The sequence below is a fragment of the Lygodium microphyllum genome, chromosome 7 (genome assembly GCF_053477565.2).
Source record: "Lygodium microphyllum isolate KBCC chromosome 7, Lygodium_microphyllum_v1.1.10, whole genome shotgun sequence".
Lineage (NCBI taxonomy): Eukaryota > Viridiplantae > Streptophyta > Polypodiopsida > Schizaeales > Lygodiaceae > Lygodium > Lygodium microphyllum.
In genome coordinates this window covers 66,596,282-66,612,248 of record NC_141141.1, presented here as the reverse complement: position 1 = coordinate 66,612,248, position 15,967 = coordinate 66,596,282, and positions in this window count along the sequence as shown.

Below are 15,967 nucleotides of genomic sequence, written 5' to 3'. Positions count from 1 at the left end.
TCTATTTGTACGAGGCGGGGCGAGTCTGGGTGGTCGGGCGACTGGGGCTCTGCTGGTGTGGGGCTCCCATGGGGTTGGGCAGGGAACATGTCGGCCGGGACATGAATGGTGTAGTCTCGGCCCGCCATCGTTTCCAAAATACCTTTGAACAGTTCATTAAATTCTTGCCTGTCCCGCTCTGCCTTTCCTGCCTTTGAGCACCTGGTGCTCGAGCATACATTGGGGGTTTGTGCCACTGGTGTTGCCACATTGTGTGCGCCTCCTTGAGCGTCCGCTCCCCTAACCCACAGATTCTTCGGCCTTTGTCCGAGACGGTGTCGCTTGGGGCTGCGTTTCTTGGCGTACCTTTTAAGAGTGGGCACGTAGCGCACCGACGGAGGGGCATGTGCTGCATGTTCTCGTCGACTGCGGAGAGCGTCCTTGCAAGCTAGCTGCCCTTGGTTCTCCATGTTTTCCTCGCGGGGGGCCTGTAAGATGCGAATCAAGGATTAGGATTTGTCACATGATAAGACCATTCATATGTAAGGGATTATAGTACAGGTTATCAAGTGCATAGGACGAGAAGGGGAGGGGTGGGGCATGCAGTGTTGTTGTAGAGGGATGGCCCCCCTGATGTATATTTAGCCTCCTGTCATTAGCAGATCTTGGTTCACGCTGAGTTACGTCAGCTGGCGGTCATGGATTTAGGCAGGGCTCCTCCTTAGAAGAATAGACCGAAAAGGGAAGAAGGTGTATATAAAGGGACTCCACCCTGTCTACACCATCAGAGTTGTTGGTCAAGGCTTCCTATGGCGGTAATGTGGGTTGCGTGCCCTTCACTTGGAGGTAGGGATGGTCACACGGCTTTTAAATGCGTGATGAGAGGAGGACTTGAGAAGCTTAGCCTGTTAGACCCAACTCTTCTCCCTGCACTTGACTATCATTACTTGTGTGTGTTGATATTGTTTATACATGGTGACACAAAAAACAGTGTTTATTTATATACATATTTATGAATCCATGTCACTTCACGAGGATAAGAACCAATTGTAGAACTCGGGATTGTACTGGAGCGTGGCACATGCATCCAGCACTCGTGGCAGCTTACTTAGTACCGATAGATATTTTGCCGCATCGAGCAGCATGGACCCTTGTCCGAGTCTACTAGCAACATGTAGCTCCTCCTCAGTGATAACCTTATCAAATAGAGAGTTTTCTTGGCTAGGTTCAGCCAAGTCTGTACCTCGAATGGCAATCAGCACTCGAAGGGAAGTTGGTGCCACATAGGTTAGGTCCCTTTGGGATCGCCATTTCGCCAATCGCTCCTCAGAGACTGTCATGATCTGAGCCCCTAGTTTGGCCATTACAACGCGGTTCTCACACCAACGCTGTTCAAATTGACTTCGACCCTCTGTTAGTCGCTTTAGTTGCTCTATCTCTAAGAGATTTGGTTGGCAAAGCACATCATTGAATGTGACAGTTAAGCGCAGTTCGTTGGCTTCCTCGTCAGAGATGAGTCGCATGCGTTCACGCAGGAGCCTGTCGTAGTGCTCATTAAGATGTTATTGCTCTTCTCAGGATAGAGGAAAGGGCAAGTAATCTCCAAGCTGCTCCTTGGGGATTGTGCCCACGTCCGCAAGGATGTAGAATCGTGTGAACACCTTGAGCTTAGCATCCAACTCAGCTAAGCATTCTGCGATACTTCTATGTTCAACGAGGGCTTGCTCGGTTGCCATCTCATGCAAGGTTCTAGGAGTTTGTCTAGGCTTTAACATAGCTGGGGGTTCAGGCCTATATGAGCAAGATTGGTCAACGTTAGGATTGCTCATGCTCTTAGGGTTTCCATGTTTCTCTTGAGGCTTCGTTATTGCGTCATGGTTCTCCTTGGGTGTGACTGGTGCGAATTCGTCACCCCGTCATGTGACAGTATTGTATCCACTCTTGATTTGTCAATGCGAGTTCTATTGTCAGTGGATAGAGTGTCGCAAGCAGCCATTGATGGTAACAACTGCTTTGATTTGTCGGAGCACACGGATGTGACTAAGGTTTCACCGCTATTAGGAGAGACATCAATGGGTCCATTGGTGGATGGACTTGATGCTTTATTCCCCAGCTCTCCATCGCTCTTGGTCTCAATGCTCTTGGGGTCCACAACCACCTGCAACTGTTGTTGTTTTCCTTATTTCCTCCTCTTTTTCTTGGTCAACGTAGGTGCATCTAACATCTCAGGACCCTGGGCTATATCGACCATTGATGTGCTTGGTCAGGCCTCAGCATTTCCCTTCTCTAGAGGGTCCTCATGGGACCTAGTGGTGGCCTACGGAGTAGCCTTGCCAGGTTGCACCAGGTTGCATGGGTACAACTGTCTCCCTTTTGGGGGAGTCTAGCTCTTCCGCCTGTTCCCTTGTGCTTAACTCCTCCAGCCCAGGTTTTAGGCGCTTTGGAAGTGCTGGAGTTGTTAAGGAGGTAGGTCGTGACACCTCCTTCACATCTAAACCACTAAGGACACGTTCCGCAAGGGGCCTTGTCACGGCCAAGGGCTGTGACTGCTGTGATCCTTGATTTGCAGTAGTAGTAGCTAGTTCAGTGGACTTGCTACTATTGGTGGATTGCGGTGTCAAGTCCTTAGGGAAATTGGAAGTGGTTGTTGCTCTTAGAGCATTCACTTGCGTAGATCGAGTATCAGTTGAGCTAGCCATGGTGGATTGCACAGGCATATCCTTAGGTTGAGAGCTAAGGGGGGTGTCGTGTCCCACCTCTTGGTTATTTGGAAGCTCTGATGTAGGTAGAGATTGGGATCGAGTAGCCGCACTTGACAAGTGTTGTGCTTCCCGTGTCCGTTTAGGGGAAGAGGATGTAGGAGACTTGGGACTCCTAAGTGGCTTTGACACTGGTTGGGAGATTTTCTCGTGATTGTTAGGCGATTCTGTCATTAGCTTTGTTAAGCAATTAGCCTCATCTTGAGCAATGTTATGCCTGTGGTGCTCATTATCCTCTTGGAAAATCAAAGGCTCCCTGGGCACTAGTGGACCTTGTGCACGCTCATAGTTACCTCTGCTATCTCCTTGCTAAGTACGCCAAGCTGGGGATCTACTTTTTGATAGGCCATGTTTGGTTTCTTGATTTCAATAGCGAGGGGCTCAATCAGTCCAATATTTTTGGTTCGAGACTTGGATTTTCGTTTAGGTTTCCTCTTACGCCTCTTTGCTTTGGACATAATTTGGGCTTCTATAGAGGTGGCTTAGCAGGGAGTTTTGGTACCCAAATCCATTGATTGCCTGCATAATACCCTTGAGCACGAAGCAATGCCTTGGATATCCATCGTGGCGTTGTGCTAGCTCTCTATCGATGCCTTCGCCTATAAGGCTTGGGCTTCTTTCGTGGTCTTCTACAATATTTGTAAGTCCAAACCCCATCCTTGGCCTTGTCTCCTAACCTTTTTGTTTCAAGCATGGCCTCACTCACTGGTTCTTGTTGCTCGACTTGTGCTTATATAAACTCTTCCAACAAGTCCTTGCCCTCGTTAATAGGCTTGACTGTTACGTCAGCACCTTCCTTGCCTGTCCCTCGAGGTTCCCTGAGGTCACCCTTGCTAAAGGTTGTGACTATCCTCACACCCGGTAGTGTTAGGTGTATCCTCTGTGCTACATAATCGGCCTCACACTTGGTCGCCCTTTTGAAGGGTCTTCCTAGGAGGGTTTCTTTCCCGCAGCTAGCACTATTTGGAGGAACATGAAATAGGATAGGCAAGCTTTCCGTTTCAATCGTCGCAAGGATTTTGCACTTCCCTATGAGTGCTTGTGGGTGTCCCCATAAGGGCTAAGAGTTGCACTAGTCAGTGTGAGCTCTGGTTGGCCTAGTAGGGTCCATGATTCATAGGTCAAGATGTTAAAATCTGCTCCTTCATCAATCAGAGCATCGATAGTATGCTCTCTTTTCGTGGTGAGTTTGACCCTAAGATAAGCAGGTGGTACTATGTCTTCATCTTCCGGGTCCTGGCTTGTAAATTTAAGCCTTTGACAGATGCCCTTGAGTCCCCACTTGCATGACCAGACGTGGATTCTCCACCAATGTCTTGGGTTGTCTGTGCAGTGTTGCTCAAGGTACATCTCTCGTCAAGAGTGTCATGTCTAGTCATCTTGGCATTTGTAGCTTGCTGATGTTGCATTTCGCTCTGACTAGACATGGTATGAACACAATGTCTTTGTGTTCTCGTGATGTGGCCTTTTTGCCCTTGATGGCTAGATTGGCCCATTGAGGTTCTAGGGTCTCTGTTTGTCTCTATTCGGGCACGGGCTTTTGGTTGCTCTTTTGCAAGGGAGAATCCATGCTCGTGTAGAGCCATTGCTACACCGGGGTCCAATTTGGAGGACCTGTCACAGCGCATGTTTTCTCTCCAACCTACTCGGGGGAGGTGCGGAGGGGGTAGAGCCCCCTCTGTGGGGGTCTGGGGGGGAGGGGGGGCAGTCCCCCCCCGGCCTACAAGGCCGTTACGGTAAACACCATGTGCAATTTGGAGGACCATTTATAGCCAAATTTTAAACCACTTGCTCTAAGTTTCAGCCTAGTGATGGATCTATGATGTGCCTTTAGCTCTACGTAGCCTTTGGGGTCAATTTCGGGGTTTAGATGCGTCAAAATTTGTGTTCTAGATACCTGTCCGATTTTGACAATTTTTTGTCTGATTCTCAGATGTCCGATTTTCAGGAGTTCGATTATCAGAATAGGACGTCCGATTTTGGGTTGGTCTAATCGGCCTAGTGGTTCGATTTTGGTCACATCCGATTCTGGGAGTCGGATCAAAAAAGTGGTCCGATTTTGGGAATCGGATCGGACAGGGTGGTCCGATTCTGGACTGGTCCGATTCTGGACTGGTCCGATTCTGATTGGTCCGAGTGGCTCGATCGGACAGGATGGTCCGATCGGATGGTTGCCCAAGCGTCCAAGTGGTCCGAGTCCCAAAATCGGACGGGTTGGTCCGATCAGACGGTTGTCCAAATGTCCGACTCTAAAAATCGGACGTCCGATTCTGAGACTCGGACGAGGTGGTCCGACTACGCGGCCGACGGCCCGCAAGTTGCACGCGATGCCTCTAGGCTGACGTCTACTACACCGAATCGTCCAGTGCCTTTCAAATAGGTACAAAACACTACAAGGAAATGCAAGACATTCCTGGAATCACTATGGTGCTCAAATCAAACGGCACTCCAAGGATCTGTGCCCCTATTTTCTGTTTTAGCCTGTTATACAGCAACAAAAAACCCTATTGTTTGCTCCTTTTTCTTTGTTTTTTCCTATCCTAAATGCATACAAATCACAAAACAATCACCTACACTACTCCAACATGATTTTCCAAATCCAAAAAACTAGAAACCTACTTGCTAAGGAGATCGAATACCTCTTCAAACTCCCTCGCTTCCTACCTATCTACCTCAAGCACCGGTTCAGGGAAAACCCAACTCCAATGCTCGATTCGAAGCGCGCAAGTGCTCAAGGCTTGAATCCGTTGGTCCTAGCATGGAATCAAAATGTGAGAGCTTTCACTCAACCGCCAAGATCCATGGACCGCTTATTGTTTCAAGCGTTCCAAGCCAAGCACTAATGGCTACCTCTCACATAACCGACGCGCCATCCAAATCTACGGGTGTAGTGAGCTTACCTCTGTGCCGTTCGAGTTACCTCCTCTCCCGCGCACTCCGGTAGCTCCATGATCCAAGTGCAAGCTTCAAACAAGCTCCATCTTCAAGCTCCACGCTCCAAGCTCCATTGCCGTGAGCAAGACAAGAGAAGAGAAGAGAAGAGAAGAAGAGAGGAGAAGATGGAAAGCTTCTCCTCCTCGGTCCCTCACCCTCACACACTCACTCCCTCACACTCTCACACTCCCTCTCTCAAGCACAAGATCAAGCAAGCAAGAACAAGAAGAAGAAGAAGAAGAAGAGGAGAGCTACTTTTGGCCACACACAAGAATGACTTCTCATTCACTTTTCAACTTTATATACAAAGCCCTAAATCCCTTTTGGGCGGTCATCCCCTTTTCCCCTTTTTACATGGCCGGCCATAGCCTAGGCCTTTTTTCCCATTGTCCTTCTATCTTCCTAGCTTCCTTTCCACCGCCCATCTACATTTACAAATTGCACGGGTGAGAGCCCGGTGCTCCTTGAATTAAACCATGATGCACTTGCGCTCTTTTACAAAAGTTTTGACTTGCGCTTTTCCTTGTGTGCCTTTGTCTTCCGTTTCTCTTTTCCTTGGCCATCTTTTGATCGAAAATCATTCTTAACTCTAGCCGCAGACCTAGCTGAAGACACAAGGGATGATGTTATCGCTTGTCTTAGATGCTTAGATGCCACATTCATGTCACTGGCTCTAAGTTATGACTGCTTGGACTGAGGCCTGCTGCAAGAGCCTTTAGCGACAGAAGTTCACACGATGCCTTGTTCTTGGGAAACATTCGAATTTGCATTTGTCAGAACACCCCACTCAGTTTGCCGAGTTGCAATGCACTGAGATATCAAGAGAATAAGCCATCAAACAACACCTCATTACGTCTTACAATAAGCGTGTGACTTCTTCCATCATTGGTAAAGAAATCAAGGAGTTGAAAGCGTTAGTTGACACCAACTCCCCATTTTTACGAAACTGGTACACTCTGTGATTGCAGTGGGAACTCGAAGGATGTCAAATCATGACCAATGATGAGCAGCACCGCGGATCAAGACATCGGAGTACGACCCAACCTATGTCACACCCACCTCATGTAGAGTATTAACCACTCTTTGTGGCCGACCCATGGAAGAGCACGTCAAAGGACACCCATATCTTGATCGTCTCGTGACTGAAGAAGAGCTCCACATCGCTAGCTGCATCGATTCTGGCGATTTCCTAACTGATGTCCTCACTTACATCACACACATAAGTACTTGACCCTTTGCTCTGGATCCCAAGGCTCAGTTGGAATATAACCTAGAATTCTATACTTGGCTCATGCACAAGTAACCCTTGTATCTAAACGCTGAATGCTCTTGATCTCCTAACCTTCGATCCTAGGAAGGATTCTTCTCAATTTGAAAGGGGAGAGGGTAAGAGGGTAGGGGGAAGGTGAATCAAATTAAAACCAATCAAGATCAAGTAAACACAATAAACACATAAGAAACTGGTGATGTAGGAGGAATGTCACAAAAAATTTGAAATAAAAAACAAAAAGTCTGAAGGAAAAAATCTGTATTGGATCTTAATGCTTTCATTCAACGAACATAAAATCTTTCTTTTCAATAAATCATTGTATATATATTAATTATAGCACTAATGGGAAGTATGATTCATGATAGGAACGAGAGATGTCACAATAAGACCGTGCCCACCAACTCCCCTTCATGGAGGAAGAGAGAGCGTAGTATGGCATCAACCTAGAAAATTGAGCTTATAGTCAGCTAAAATTGTGCAGCATTCACAATCTTGAGAAGATGGTGGCCAAGGAGTAGGCCGCAAGGAGAATAGTGGAACAGTGCAACCTCCACAAGTACCTAGAGAAGTTTGCACAGGAACCTGACCACATGAAGTGTGTAGAGTTCTTAAGAACGTACAACCCCGATCGAGAATGCAGAATGGTGACGGTGGGAAGGGGGGGCAATGCCCGACAAGTGCAGGTACCACTAAACCAGGCCTTGGTGGAGAAAGCACTGGGGCTGGAACCTAGGTGGAGAAAAACGTAAGAGGGATGTGGATGCTATACTGAAGATGAAGAGGGAAGAAGTTTTGACAAATGACGGCATCGGCATACAAGATATCCCCGATGCTAAGATTTCATGTATGCAAAGTTGGTGCACGCCCTTTTCTCCATCCAACGCTACAATTCCCTCATGCACCAGATCAATGTACATGTGGTAGAGAATGTGGTAGCCTGCACCTTGGATGAGGTGGACTGGAATGGCTACGTACGCAAAACAATAGACCAAGCGGCCAAAGCACTAGCCCTGGGCAACAAACAGGCAGGTGGAGAATCCCTCGCATCTAAGAATACGGAGAGGAAGAAACCTTCCTCAAAAGCCTGGGTATGGAAGCATACTGACAACCATCATCTAGGAGGCTGTGAAAGAGGCTCAACAAGGAAACAAAGGAGTAGATGAGCGCCCAGACAGGTCGCTGACCCATCAAAAGGATGAGCAATCAAGTGACTGGACAGAAACTGACAGAAAAGGAGGAGTGAGAGGCTCAATCCGGATGAAGAAAACCAAAGGAGTTCAATGGGAAGGCAACTCAGAAGAAGAAACAGAAGGCGGGCAGGAAAAAGGAAGAAGAAGATCTAGAAAGAGCAAAAAAGGAATCCCTGAGAGAGGCGATGGAGTGGAAAAAGAAGGAGAAGGAAGAAGTTGAAAGGTTGGCTGAGGAAGCAAGGAAAATAGAAGAAGAGAGAGAAAGAAGAGTTATGGAAGAGGAGGCAGAGTTGAGAAGATAGGAGGAGGAAGACATGGCCAAAGCAATTTGCCGGTCCATAGAACAATATAGAGCCGACTAGATGGCCTAGGGACTTTAGTTTGCCTAGGGAAGATAGACCTGGATCAAGCGCACAAGTACCTGAAGCCATGCCATCCATGGTCATCGAGGGCAAGGGTAAGGCCCCTATCCATCCCATTCCGGCCCCCTTGGTACCCGCCAGCGAAGCCACCGCTGCCACCCCAAGCATCCCAACCAGCACCGACGTGAACAGTTTTGTGGCGTGGATGCAATAGTTTATCAATAAGGAACTAGCACAAGGAAGGAGCGGGGAGGCCACAACCATCGGGTAGAAAAGGCCAACTACAGATGCCGTATCTAGGCAAGAGCCAAAATGCCAAAAAATGGAAGCCTCGACCACCCCAATTCCCACCACTATGATGCCACACTCAAATTGTGACGAATACGTTGATGAATTGCTCTCGCAGTTAGAAAGGGCAAGGGAGAAAAGGAGGATCGCGGTGGTTGAGTTGGAGGCAAAAAGGGAAGCGGTAGTAGCCTTCCAGCTCAAAAAGACAAAGCAAATGGCTACGCAACAAAAGGAAATTCTCGACCTGAAGAGGGAACTAAGGACCAAAGAAGAAAAGGAGCAAAGCTGGCAGCGATAGTTCATATATGAAAATCAAGAGCTCAAGAAGATGCAAAAAGAATATAACATTTTGATCATGCAACATGAGGATCTAGCAGCAAAAACAGGGCGGATCAAACATGGCATGAAGGAGTTTACCGCAGGGGAGGAAGGGAGGAAACAAGAAGAGGAGCACCATCACTAAGAAATGGAAACAATGACCGAAAGGCTGAGCCTTGAAAGAGAAGAGCATGAGAGAATGAGCAGAGAGTTGGAAGATCAGCAGCGGAAGCTCACAGCCTTGGTGCAAAGATAGGGAGAAGGCATGGAAGAAATGATAAAGAGGGTTGAAGAGTGGGCAGGCCAGAATGAGCAAAGAGTGAAGACCTTGGTGCATCACCTGGCTATGGTGGAGAAAGAGAAAATCCTAGCAAAAGGCAGAGCAGAGGCAGCCCAAGTGGCCCTCCATAATCAACAATGAATCTTTCTGAATACCTTGATGGATGCCACTCATGAGGAGGAAGGGGAGTCCTTGGAGGCAGTAAAAAAGAAACTGAGCATAGCGTGCAAAGCCATACGAGTAGGGCTACACATGCCCTCCCAACCCATTACAATGGGGCTAAGCCTGGAGGAACAACGTAGGTATCTGCTATCGGCCGGCCTAAACCCCCAGGAAATTGATGCTTTGGGGTTCTAGAAGGGATACAACAGCAAGAGTGCCTAGGGAGTGAGACAGAACTACACATTGACCTAGGCGGATTCGAAGAAGAAGTGGTTCCACAACCCCCTTCACCCCATCTTGAAGGGCAAGGGCAGCCAACAGACGCATTTGCGGAGAGGAAAACCACCTTGAGGGAGAAGAGGAGGAAACTGGTGGAAGAAGCTAGACAAAGATTAAGGGCTAACCCTATGGCCTAGCCATCTGTACCCCTCCCACCATGCCCAAATGACATGCCTCCCAGTTTTCATGCAGAGCTCATACTCTGGGAGAGACAAGAACATGAGAAGCAGCCCTTCAGCTTCAGCTTCCTCATCCCCAATGCCCTGCGCAGAGTCCTTCCCACTAAAATAGTGGACGAGGTGATCAACGTCGGAAGCCAACTAAGCCAACAGTGGGGCTGAAGGAAAGAGAGAAGAATCCCATCCTCTGGGGCACTGAGGATGCAGAATACTGGCAGAATAAAGTTTTTGAAGTGCCTTGGTCCGTGCCTAGATACAAGTGCCAACCACTGTGGTGAAGGCGCATCTACGACGACAACGTATTCGCATGGATAGCCTTCTGTAACACTCTCCCTTTGGAGAGTAACAACCCTACCTACATGGCGTACCCTCGAAGAATAGGAGTAGACTTCGATGCAAACACCCATGGTCGTTACGACTTCCTTGTAATATACAACCCTTGTACCACCACTTTAGCCTAGGCCCTCACCTTCACCTCCGACAGCTTAGATGCCACCATGATACGCTTTATCGCTAATTTCTCCTCCTGTTCGGATCCCACCTTCATCACCACTTGTAACTATCTTAGGCTCCTAAAAAGCCTACTTAGGCAAGACCCCGCCCTGGCCGAACGCGGCCTTCCCCTGCTTTTTTTTGATTCTAACGCAATCGATAGCTGCGCGATGACCCGCGTGATGATATGAGCCAGCCTCCTCCCTTCTTTCTATCTCATTGTTCTTGAAGAAATGAGCGACAGCCGGTTCACTTACTACAGCCATCCTTTCCTCTCCACCACTCCCCTCCAGGTTCGCTTGAACCTTAAGAATTACATGCAGAGGTGGAGATTTTTGAGCCATTCCATTAAATCTCCTTCGCCACCCCCTCCTGAGGACAAGGACTAACAGTTCCCTACTACTAAACCCAACCAATAAAAAAAGAAAAAAAAGAAAAAAAGAAAAACATATCCGCATGTAGGTCGCGGCACATGGCTCAAAATCCCTACACCTAGGGGTCCTTAAGTTAGGCGCGTCCGGTGATATCGGTCGGCTGGCCCTATTGCCTCGTTCCTAACCCCCTAGCGCTTTTTCGCCCCCACTTCACGTTTAGGGCATCCCAAGGGCAAGATACACCTAGGCCTACCTGTGGTTAGACCTAGCTCCCCGTTTCACCAACATGAGCACAAGGCACCACACAGTAAAGCAGACACTCCCCTTAGGTAGAGCACCACACTTTTTCCTTTCAGATACTGCAATATGTGCCAAACCATCAACTTCGGAGGCCCCATCATCCACTTGACATCATTGCCCACGCTTCTAAGGCAGCCCAGCCCACATATAGCCCTACCATCGCCTGACCAACAACTTGCCAACTGCCTACCCTTCTCCAACAAAGAGCTCGACGTGCCATGGGACTGGTACCCGCCTTGGAGAGGGGTAATGTTAATCTCAAATCGAAATGGCAGAAAAATGGAGGAAAAAGAAAAAAAAGAATGGAAAAAGAGCAAAGGCGTAGAGGCATTGTCTAAAGCTAAACTGAGGCAAAAAGAGCAATTTTAAAGGAAAGGTGCCTCAAAAACTCTAAAAACTCTTGTAAAAGAGCGATAGGCTCTCCCCTGTGCCACTTGTACAAGAATAGACGGGTATAGGCTTAGGGCATGAAGCAAGAAGAGGAAATTAGAAAAAGGGACCTTGCCACAATGGTCGGTCATGTAAAAAGGGATGGGCGCCCATGGGGTTTTAGGGTTTGTATATATAAAGTTCAAAAAGTGAATGGAAGCTCATTCTTTGGTGTGTGGCTAACAAGAGTCCTCTCTTCTTCTCTTCTTCTCTTCATCTTGCTTGTGTGTGCTCTTGAGGGAGGGTGAGTGAGTGAGTGTGTGGGAGTAAGGGATCAAGAGGGTGAGGCTCCTCACCATCTCCTCCTCTCTCTTCTTCTCTCTTCTCTTCTCTTTTCTTGTCTTGCACGTGGCTATGGTGGATGGAGCTTGGAGATGGAGGAGGCTTGAGGTGATGCTTGAGCTAGCATCTAGGATCGTGGAGCTACTGGCTTGTGTGAAGGAGGAGGCAACTCATTTCGGCATCAAGGTAAGCTCACTACACCCCGAGAGGATCGATGGTCCGTCGACTAGGTGAGATATAGCCATGAGAGCTCACTTGGAACGCTTGAAGCAGTAAGCGATCCGTGGGTCTTGGCGGTTGAGCGAAAGCTCCCACATGGTCCTACGAACATATGAGCCTTGGAAAGGAAGTATGAAGAAGATTGTATGTGGCAGCTATTATATTTAATGATGTAAGCTTTATGGATGACTTTTTAAAAGTTTGCAACCTACGAGTAAATTAATTTATGGAAGACTTTTTTTCAATTTGCAACCCATGAGTACATTATTTTATGAATTCATGAAAAGAAAGAGCTAATACCTTTCTTGGTCCTCATGCATTGAAACCAATGTGCTAATTTAAATGATTTTTTTAAAAGAAAATTTAGAAATTATTTTAAGAGATGTAGCTAATCTTTGCATGCTTATCCCATGGCTTTCACCTAATGATCACACTATATTGTTAAATAAATAAATATATTTATAAAAGTATTTTAAAGAAATAGAATGCAACTAATCTTTTTGTGTATTATTTAAAGACTTTAGTTATATTTGTTTCCCTTTTCTAATTGAGAATATGTTGGTCAAATAATGACAGAAAACACCTAGTTATGGGCATTTGACATGTTGGTGTCGTTGGCTTTATTCATCCCCGCATTAACAGTTGTTGAAGATGGGTGCACCACATGGAAAGGCCTTGTTTCACGCGATAGGCTAGCCACATTGTGTGAGGGCCCTGCTTCATTAAATGGTCCCTCCATGTGAAACTTCTTACGTAGGGGCATTGTAAGAATGGAAGGGCGGATAAGAGAAGAATATGGATAATAGGAATTCACAATTATTTGCCTTGGGATATGCATCACAATAATTTGCCTTGGGATGCATTAGGTTGAAGGAGTTATGTCTTTGCTCTCCCATGCTCACACTCTTACACAAAATTTCCACTCTTGCATTGGCATGGGTCTACTATTGTCTACCTCTCATGCCATCTCTTCACAAACTACCCCTCATTTATAGTTGAAGGGGGAGGGGGGGATCACTAGCCTATGTCATGGAATAATGAGGTGTCCAATGGTGGAAATGGGAGAGGAGATTTGCGGAAAGGAGGGTTGGGGGGGGGGGGGGGGATTGATGTGTCATTTTATTAAACTTTTCCTAAATTTATATTAATCAATAAATTGCCATGTGTAGTAAAATGTTTTGATATTTTTAGAGGGATCGGGGATGTGTTGCCACAATGAAAATTAGCAGATTATTAAATCCAAGGGGAAGAAGAAGAGTTATTAAACTTTTTTTTCAAATTTCTAATTAAAAATTTAGATAAGTCATTGGCATATCAGTTAAAGGGGAAGGGGAAGTACAAAAAATCCACATATTTTTGGATTTTTTTTTGTTGTTGAAGGGGGAGGAGTGGCCACATTGATACTCCATTTTGTTATTTAAAAAAATACCAAAGGGAGGGGTACCGCTGTCAAGGGGACTGAGAGTCCTATTTTTTTTTTTTTTGGATAAAAAATTCAAGGGGGGATAAAATACATGAGAAAGAGGAGAGGGGGTGCTTATTTTTTAACTCATATGTACGCGTGCGTGCGTGCGTGCGTGCGTGCGTGTGTGTGTGTGTGTGTGTGTGTGTGTGTGTGTGTGTGTGTGTGTGTGTGCATGTGTGCGTGCATGCATGTGCGCGCGCGCTTGTGTGTGTGTAAAACACTATATAACTTGTGTTAAAAAATGTGGGGGGAAGGGAGGGATTATATATTGGACTTTAGAGTAAGAATGGGGGGTGGGGGGGGGCCCATCATAGCTTAGTTATTTGTTTGTGATAATAGGGGGCACCTATTACATCTTTTAGAAAAACTTGAATTAAATTTTGGGGGGGTCCTCACGACTTGTCAGAATGAGAGAGAGAGAGAGAGAGAGAGAGAGAGAGAGAGAGAGAGAGAGAGAGAGAGAGAGAGAGAGAGAGAGAGAGAGAGAGAGAGAGAGAGAGAGAGAGAGAGAGAGAGAGAGAGAGAGAGAGAGAGAGAGAGAGAGAGAGAGAGAGAGAGAGAGAGAGAGAATTGTATAATATACATATTTAAAAAATATTGGGGGTATTCAATTGACATATTGGATATATATATATATATATAATGGAGGGATGTTGCTAATGTGACGGGGGGGTGGCGTGGGGTGACAGGATAGTGGCTATAAGTGAGGGGGACAATTATAAATTATTCAATTAATTAATTTAAAAATGAATAATTGGGGAGCATTGTTTGTAGTGGTGGCTTGATCTAGATGCCTCCCCCCTTTATTCATTTCCTTTCCCTTATTAATCTTTTCCTTCTTTCTTGTTAAGGTTATGAAACCTTATTGATTTTCCTTTGTCCCTCTCATTCATGTGGCACAATGGGCAAATAAAATTGCATGCATCTTGAGAGAGTTGCAAACTTTCTTGAGGTCTAAAAATTCAACGAGATGGGCATTAGTTCATACCTCGGTGGGGGGGGGGGGGATAGGGGAACAAATTGCCACCAAGAGGTGCATATACCTAGGGGGTGTACATGAGGGGAAAGAAATAATTGCTTGGGGGTCATTATAGAAGTATCATTTCATTCGTCAGGTGCTTGAGGACAAGCATGTTGGGATAGAAGAAGTGCATAGAGATGAAAGCCCTACAAATTTTCTCACTAAGAGTTGGCACTCTGAGAAGTTTGCACACTTTTAGGAGTTGTTTGGAATTGGATGAGGATATCTCACATATTCTTTTGTTGTTTTGTCTCCCTTAAAGACATGCTGTCCTTTAAATGGGAGGCTATTGGGGTAAAGGCTAATATGGTTGACCACCCATCTCACTCAATAACCCTAACTATACATGTACACACTTATTTTTTATGTGCTAAGTGATAAGGTAATAAGATATTGCTCACAAGAGAGCCATTGTCTCACCTCTCTCAAGGTTCTCTCTCTCTCTCTCTCTCTCTCTCTCTCTCTCTCTCTCTCTCTGTGTGTGTGCCTTCTCCACACTTCATGCAACTCCATCAATTCATGGATCCATTGCACAATCCTATCTTTGAATTTCTTATCAATGTGTAGAGGCATATATATAATATATGCTTTTGATATTAGCTACCTTCACCATGCTCATATGAAAGTCTAGTATTCTAGTCCAAACAAAATTGCTACATTGCACATATTGGATGTTATCTATTTCACCTTGCTCATATCGAAGTCCAATATTCTAGTTTATATGAATGTATTGCATTTTTTTGTGTGGTTCTATTGTGTCTAGAATGTTTTTAATTGTCCTGGCTTTTTATTTGGGTTTGCATCAACCCTTTCTCACATTTTTATGCCTTGACATTGTGCAACTTTTAAGATTGAGTTTGCACACATCACACACAAATATAAAATCTAGAAGCAAGACGAGGAAAAATAATATTAATGAGTCATAAGATTATTGTTTAGCATTTAGAATACTAGAAAATATTTTTGTGTACTTTAACATTATCCAAGAAGGATAATTTCCATATCTATATTACTTCACAAAATGTGATTGTGTGTCACCATTGAACCCCATGTTCCTTTATCTAGAGATCCCATTGGACACGACCCTATATAATTTACATGTCAAGCAAAAACCCCAAGGGACCTTGTCACATGCACTTGTGTACCCTTGTTACTTGAGATGTAGATAAAGTAAGACCCTATTTATCACCTTATGCACCTCATTATGTGATACCTTTTCTATCTACTTAATATTAAATCTTAACTTCTATAAATACAAAACCTAGGTTATGTTTTGCACACACACGCACATGCACGCATGCGCATGCACGCACATGTGTGTGTGTTTGTGTAGAGAGAGAGAGAGAGAGAGAGAGAGAGAGAGAGAGAGAGAGAGAGAGAGAGAG